General features: G+C 41.1%; 1 long non-coding RNA gene across 1 annotated transcript; it reads right to left on the bottom strand.

The window, feature by feature from the left end:
- Positions 1-216: 216 nt before the first annotated feature.
- LOC136263287 (uncharacterized) lies at positions 217-1,567 on the bottom strand. The gene is made up of 2 exons (XR_010704540.1): positions 1,192-1,567; positions 217-363 (listed from the first exon to the last, which is right to left on the bottom strand). It is a non-coding gene; the product is annotated as an uncharacterized lncRNA (long non-coding RNA).
- Between the last annotated feature and the right edge of the window lie 7,213 nt (positions 1,568-8,780).

Below are 8,780 nucleotides of genomic sequence, written 5' to 3'. Positions count from 1 at the left end.
GATCTATCCTTTCTTGAATACTTCAGCTAGCTATACCGTTCGTGACGAACGTTTTACACGGTACAAATAATTTTATAAAAATCACTATCTCAATCCAATAGTCGCATACCCTGGCTGAGCACTGATTATTAATGACGCGCGCGCTATATTGCGTGGGCGAGTTGCAATGGAGAAGTATTACGTTCTTGAATGTTTAATTCATCAACTTTTCAATGGTCAATAGTCCTTGTACATCATGCTAATAACTTTTTTAGATCACGTGATACATCTTTGTATTTTGTACATGTAATCAAATAAATATTTTGAAAAATGGTCATTATAAAAATTTCAAGTTACTTGTTTGCAGTTCTCCAACGTATAAACCTGTGGAAAAAACAGTCACATTTAAATTGGTGAATTTAAAAAATCTTTACCACGCACACACTACACACACACTACACACACACACACACACACACACACACACACACTACACACACTACACACACACTACACACACACTACACACACACTACACACACACACACACACACACACACTACACACACACACACACACACACTACACACTACACACACACACTTCACTACATATTCACATAAAAATAAAACACTACAAGGTATGGTAATGGTTGTTTACATTGGTTAATTTTGTGGTGTGCCACATATAGCAACAAGGGAAATGTGTATCTGTGATCAAGAATTTAATTTAGTTTGTAATATCAATCTTTGTCAACTAGAGATGAACTGGCTATTGGTAAAAAGCGAGGGGTAGCCAATGCCTTGGGAATCTTGTATGCTATGTGAGAAATCCAATCAGAAATACACAAATATATTAGAAACCAAATCCTAAATCCTAAATCATGTAAAAATAAAGGAGAAAGTGAGTTTAACAAAGTAGACAATGATCGATCATGAATAACTAGAACAAGATGTAGATCAACAACTGTACAGGTAGTTACTAGTTAGCAATATCACTAAATGCTTTTAAAAATACATAAAGATTGGGAGTCTCGTATACGCCAGTTGGGTGCTTTGCTTGGGCATTGACAACCCCATTTCTGTGTTTTGCGTGGGCGTTGGCTACCCCTCGGGAAAAATAAAATAATGAAAGACTATACAGAAGCTGATCTGTACAGAAGATGAGCCCTGCACAGCTACGTGGGCTTCTTTTTACAAAGCATACGCTCACCTTATTTGCACATTGCCCAATCATCATCATGGACGCTTCCACCTCCCACCGTGCACTAAAGTAATAGAAACAAACATCATTAAATAATATAAGCATTAATATTATTATAGCATAACACAGCAGCACAATATTACAGCATGATAAACAAACCAAAGTATTTATACAGAAAACTATGTCATAGACATTTAATCGTCTTTGAGCAAGGCCATTTTAACGAAGGCGCAAATTGGGCGTGGGCGGGCAATTCATTACATTCTTTTCGCCGTTTATAACTATCACTGGCAAACTAATGCATATACTATATCAAAGAACGTATATATTTAAACAGTTGTATGATACTTATAGACTGTTTTTTCACTGTCAACCACTTCTTGCGCGTGGGCGGCTCACCACCCCTCCCCTCCGCACCCTCCCACCCACCCCCTATATGATATACGTGCTATACAGCTGAGCATATAAAAGTTGCTAAAATTAACAGGTTTTTGTAGAATCAGTTTTATTTTTAAAATTCTAATTGAACAAACAGTACATTTTCATACTGTAGCTGAATGACATTTAAATACATTGAATTGTCTGATATGTTTTGGGGTCGAAATAGGTAGTGTGCGTTTTTCGATGCCCGGGTGTTCAACCCTTTTGCGCGCTCCTACAGTCAGATTTTCGTTCCCAATTGTCTAGATGTTATCTGCTTGAACGTAAGAAAAGACGGGCTTATGATGAGCGTGTTAGAGAGGTTGAGAAAACTTGCTTTTCACCACTGGTGTTTGCAGCTACTGGTGGCATGGGGCCCACTGCTACAACAGTTTATAGAAAGTTTGCTACAATGTTGGCTGAGAAGCGCAGCATTAATTACAGCAAATGCTTATTCTGGCTGCGATGTAAGCTTTGTTTTTCGCTTTTAAGATATTCAATGATGGGTCATCGCTCTTCGAATCGTCGTCCAATAACATCGGGCCTACTCCGAGGGTCGCTTGGAGTCTAGTGGCCTTGTTTGATTGCTGGTCTTTCCAGCTGTCCAGCACTTTAACACCTAGTGCTGGTGGCAAGGGCAGTCCATCTAGCCCGGATAAAAAAAAAACAGTCACTTCCATACCGGTTGATACGTGATCAAGAAGCTTGATCGTCAAAATTTCGACTTGATCGCCGGCTTGTTTTCACTTGTAAAAGCGAGTATAAAAGAACCTTGATTCTTGATTTTTTTTCCCTCCGGCCCTAATGGAGTCCCTTCCTCCCACACATCTCTATAGAATTCTAAGAAAATATTTGAAAAATTAATTATAACCTACAGAAAGGAACCTACACAGAACTTACAGCATGCCCAGGGTTCAATGGGCAGGAAGGTGCCCTTCAGCAACAGCACACATGCAAGATCAACTGCTGGAGGCATACATGGACACTTGGATCTTGAGCGTGATCCCCTGATGCACATACCTGAAGAACGGAGCAAGGAAAACCCCAAACCACAACAGAGCCAGCCCATCACCCCAAAATATGGGGAATTCCACTTCTCGCCCAGCAGGTGGGCAAGATGTTCATAAGTGGTGGTAGCAGCCCCTCCCATGCCACCTGAAGTGGAAAAAACAAGGGGGGTAAAACTCTCATGCTCCACCTCCCGAATCCGTTCCTCATAGGCACGACGTTTCTTTAGGTCATGTTTTCAAAAAGCAGTAGATAGTGTAGAGGAACGATTAGAAGCTGCAAAGCAGTTAAAAACCCTCACATCAAAGAAGGTATGATGGTATAGGCACCTCCAGAAGCCGGAAGCCCTGATGTCTACCCTCGCGTCATCATCCTGAATGGCAGAGCGATAATGCAAAATGCAAAGTCTCACCAGACAAAGGGTGCAGCTGTGGTTCAATCTGGACATTATGGCAGACTTCAGACATCAAACTAGCTGTCAGATTCCTAATTTCATTATGCCGAATAATCAGAAAGGCACCATGTGGGCAGCTAAGGGTGTGGGATAGGCTAAAATCCTTGCCACACACACAGTGAGATGGTAGTCGTGATGGCATGTAGCTATACCTTAAACAAATGGCATCAATGAACTCACCCTTATGAAGTGCAAAGCCATAGTCTACTGCTCTAGAGGAAGAGCAGTAAGCCAAGAAGAAGACCCTTTCTTGGTGCAGCATTCAACAGCTCAACGCAAAGGTGGAGGGCAGCTGGAAAGAGTGGACTGTAATTGGTTAGATAAGGATCGCTGTTTGACAGAAGATGACGAAAAATCTTATGCTGATGATAAACTACATCTTCAGACAAAGCAGGGTTTTGATGGTAAATCAAATCTGTTAAGCCATGCAGCAGCTCCCTTGAAAAAGTGTACTGCTCATCAGATGTCAAGGTAGGATTACTGATGCCCAGACCTCCAAAACGCACAGGAAGGCCAAACAATTCTCGCTCAACGTCACCAACAGGATACAGTACTAACTTAGGAAGAAAATGGCTGCGAACAGCAGATTGAAGAGGTGAAAGCCAGTTGGAAGTATTTGGAGTGGTACGAAAAAAGTAATTCCACTTGGAAAGGTAACCTGGCATGGGCAAAAGCGGCATAAAATGCGTGAGGCTGTGTCTCAGCAAAAGAAGATAGGCGAGAGACTCCTTGAATCCATTCATCAACACCTTGATTCTTGATCAACCACACTCTGAATGTGTTAACCATTCAATGCAATAAACTTTGGCTAGTTCTATGAACACCGGTACGCAGGTGGCACTAACAGCCACCGAATGCATGGCTATTGCCACCGGTGAACTAAAAAAAAAAAAACTTAAACAAAAAAGGTACTGTAAAACGAAAAAAAAAGTTAGGTTAAAGCGGATCCCCAACCCCAGACTCTCCGTATTTCATTCACCAGTGTTGGGAGTAACGCGTTACTTATGTAACGCGTTACGTAATATTATTACTTTTGTGGTAACAAAGTAATATAACGAAATACGCTATGAAAACAGGTAATATAACGCAAGATACTTTACTTACAAACGTAACGCGCTACCTAAGTAATATAATTACTGTAACGAGTCTAATATGACGTAATATTATTACTAAAAGTAACGAAGTTACTAATCTCGTTAGTAATCGTCTGAGTAACGCCTAACCACAACGAAGTAACGAGGCATACTGAATGAAGCTTATTCACTAGCTTCTTACTTATAACCAAGATTTGCACATTGTCCAACAACGCAATCATGTCACGTGATAAGGTGGTAGTTTCACACGTGACAGCTTAAGGCTGTGGACACAAAGTAATATAATATGTAATATTATTACAGTTACTTTATTTTATGGGTAATATGTAACTGTAACTAAATAGTTCTGTTGCAAGTAATATGTAATAAGTAACTAGTTACTTTTACAAAGTAACTAGTTACTTTTACAAAGTAACTTGCACAACACTGTCAGTCACGGGGCCTACCACTGAGCCACTGCTGCCTTTCTTTGTTTTCTACGTTATAAATGGAACTATAGTAGCAAACTACAAGGGTGTACTATATTATTAAAGAACAAGGAACCAAAGCTGAACCCGACCCTAACCCTAACCCTAACCTAATGTTAACACTACTTTTCGCATCCTCTAAAGTCGAATGCTCGGGGCAACTACTAGACGCTTCCCCTAAAGTCGAATGCTCGGAGAACTACTAGACGCGTGCCCTAAAGTCGAATGCTTGGGGCATAGCTAGTGGGTGGTTATTATTGACACCGGTATACCGGTGGATATAGACACTCCTATAAACTTTTTAATTCGGCGCATGACCGCCCAGATGTCTGCCGCCCGCCCCTTCGCTTTACTGCAACTTTTTTGCCGAAGGGGTGGGCGGCTCCAGGAAGCCGGACTCGCCAGTAATTTCAGACGCATCGACATCGTATAAAAGCGAGGTTGGTGAATATTGATTAGAGTCACATCGACATTCATCAGTCGACAGATGTTCACGAATGGCAAGAGACATAGGTACCAGTGGTCTCCGGAGTGGCATGACAGAACTTTGGACTATAACACCTCTTCTATCGTCTATGATGACCTTAGATGCAGTCGGCATGACTTCACTCGTGAATATGAAAGTGGTGTTAACACCAATTTGTCACTGTCATCTTGGTCCGATTTCATCCAGAACTATCGATCACCTCCGAAATCTGCTGCGTTTACTTCACTACATCAGCAAATTTGCAGCGTTTGCTATGATGCCGCCTCTCCCGAAGTTTGCAAGAGTTTGTTTAGAAGAAACATACGATCAGAAGCAAGCCATGCTTGCAGAGGCAGCAACCAGTGCCATGAATTTGACGTAAACACGTGCCAACCTGAACGGCACTCTCATTGCTTTAACGTTGCAATGAATAAAAACGGTAAGTGAAACACCGGCATACATTAGGCTTATAGGCTATAGGTTGCACAATGTGTCGTTGCATGTGAACAATAACAAGAAGGTAAGTTGTCTACATTAGCTACACTTTGAGCATCTTACGAATGCCCGGGGAGTGCCATTTAATACTATAGGGCTCGCGTATAGGAACTATAATGGGCTGTAGCTATGTGAATGTGCATGCATTAGATTGAGCGATGTTAGTGAGTGGTTTATTATTATTTTTGTATTAGCTACTCAATTGTTTTTGTAGTACAATATGTAGCTAGCTACTCACATGCATGTTTCATCATTGTTACATAACTACAATCATGTTGTACATTATTATACTGTATATCTCTAGCTAATCATGCATGATGTAGTTATCTGTGTGCCTATAATTTTGTGTATAAGTTTCTGTACACAGTAATAATAATAATAACAATTAGTATTGTTATGAATGTACAAAATTAATAGTGACTCAGCATAGGTACTTATATCAGGCTTTGTTTCCATGTGACTGAGACATGATTCTGCATAGTTTTCAATTGGTTACAGTAAACAGGATGTGAAGAAACCTTATATGAGAAACCATAGTCTTACCACGAAACTTAAGTCACGCTATTCTAGCATGATGTCACATTACGCGTAAGGCAATGCTTCGGGCCTCGCGCTAATAGCGTGATTGTGCATGGTGCTTGTATATACCAGCGTTGAAACCGGGTCGGGTCATCCGGGTCTGACCCGGTTTACAATTTATCCGGATCTGACCCGGATTGGATCACGTGAGAAACGAAATTGTTCGTTTGACGTGGAAACTTATAAACGCTATCGCGTAGCTCTTTCGTGAGCCACGCCCACTTATCGCATTACCAACATACGCTCAGCCACGCCCATTTGCTAGTAAGTGCAGTATATAGCACGAATCTGAGGGTATCTATGGTGAGGGGTAGCTATTGTCAGTAGGTGAAGACCTTTTTTTTTTTGGTCTTCAACCTACAGCTAGGCTGAAGTTGCAATATTTACTCAACACGAATCGAACGCTCAAAATGTAGACTCGTTCGCTCGCTCGAGACTAGCCGAAACACGTCTCGGCTTTAATTAATGCGGGTCACATCCGTGTCAAATCCGGGTCAGTGGGTCATCCGGGTCAGCAGTAGTGACCCGGTTTCAACGTTGGTATATACTGTATTCTACAATACTCACCAGTACACAAAAAATTGGAATTATCCACTAGAGTAGGGACCATAGCACATCAATAAAAAGTACTGAAACAAGTTGGACCCTAAGTGTCTAGATAAGCAAAATTGAGCCTTTTATCCTGTATAATTGCCACTTCTGATACTCAACTCCAAGAACTGGGATTGCAACTGCATTTAGGAGATTCCTACCTATCCTACCTACAGATTAATGATTCTGATTACTCAATCTTGTCAAAAGCCCAATCCCAACTGAATTCACTTCCAATGGCTAGTCATCTGTACTTGTAGTCAAAGAAGTAGCTCATGAGCATATGATGCACCTAGCTATAGGTACACTATCTGTTCAGTCGAAGTTGAAAAACTCGATCACGCTTGAATCAAGCTGGAATAGACTGTTGCTTGGATGTAACCCCTTTCTTTTATTCTTCTGACACTTTGCCTACATCAGTCAATTTAAAACGTTGGTATATTCAGTGTGGGTCAAAGTGTACATTGTGTGGGTATTCCCAGCCTACAACAGCTCATGTTTTGGGTGGCTGTTCCATAGCTTTGTCATAAGGCCATTTTACTTACCGTCATGATAAGGTCCTGCATTGTTTAGCCACTGAACTGTTGAAGTTCTTTGCTGAATCAGGTGTGATCTTGCTATATGCTGATTTACCCGGAGTGCGGGCAAGTGACTGTCTCCAGCCTCCTTCTCTGCTCATTACTCTATCGTCCAGACATAGTGATTTACAACAAGGGAAAAAACTCAATCGCCATGTTAGAGCTCACTTGCCCTTGGACTCAACTCATCATCTACAGGCTGCCAGAGATCGCAAGCAGGGAAAAATGGAGTACCAAGGGATTATGTCTGAGTTTGAGCATATAGGAGCTGACTTGTTATTATGATACATTAGAATTGAGTGTTTTACGCCACCATCACTAACATCCCTTAAAAACTGTGTTAACTACATTCAGGGTGAAGAGAACTCCTCTAACTCAAATTGTAGGAAAATTCTTGAATTGGTTGCTGCTATTTCCATCTCCTCTTCAAGGAGAATATTCTTAGCAAGGAACTGCCCAGAATGGTCAGAGGATACTTAAACATTTATATCAACAACTATATAATTTTTTGTAACATTTTTTTCTTCTTTCTTTCTTTCTTTCTTTGCCACACCCACTTGTGGGGTAGCACTGCCTTATCTGTGGTAGTGTGTGTCCAAGAATTCCCTTAATGTAATTTTACTTATGCTGTTTTCATCGATAATATGATGGTTTTTCTCAGTGCATGATACGTATTAAATCACAGTAAAGCAATAAGACGTGGTATAATCCCTACTGTGCTCAATGCCATAATGGAAACGCACAGTAGCTAGCATAGGCGGCGGAAAGGGGGGGGGGGGGGCTAGGGGGCTAAAGCCCCCCCTCAGAATGATACCACGTCGAAGTTATCCTTCTTGGAGTGGGGCTGAAAACCGCGATAAAGATCGAGATACTCTAATAGAGCAGTCACTCTAATAAAGCAGTCACAGTATTAGAGCAGTGTGTAGCGAGCTATGTAAGGATTTTTATGTAGTGTATCAGCTATGAATGCGTAGCTGATGAGGTGGGTAGCTATTGTTAGCTGGTTGCGACCTTTTTTTTTTTTTGGGTCTCACCATACCAAACCAGAGATTAAGTCTGGGTCAGCCCAGCCCCCCCTCATATCAACTACTTCCTCCGCCCCTGGTAGCTAGAGATTTCTCATTCCCACCTAGAATTGTAAAAATTTGGTATGTGATTCTGTGCATTAAATAGAAAGTGCTGGAGATTACTTGGATTAAATTATGTAGCTACTTGTTGAATTTTTTGCAATATTAGCTGCTCATTTATCATTATAGCACTTTTAGTGTGAACAACTAGTGAATAAGCCAGCTTTCATCTCTGTTATGAAAATTGTCACGTGTACAGCAGCCTTGTTAGTTATACCGGTTAAACCATCTGTAAAAACACACATGCATAAAATAATTATGTAGCCAAGTGCACACAGCGCATTTCATACCAATTGTAAATTCCCTTAGCGGTTTGCAT

This window comes from Dysidea avara, chromosome 8 (assembly GCF_963678975.1).
Source record: "Dysidea avara chromosome 8, odDysAvar1.4, whole genome shotgun sequence".
Lineage (NCBI taxonomy): Eukaryota > Metazoa > Porifera > Demospongiae > Dictyoceratida > Dysideidae > Dysidea > Dysidea avara.
Note: the sequence above shows the minus strand (reverse complement) of the source record. Positions and strands in the feature narration are given on the sequence as shown.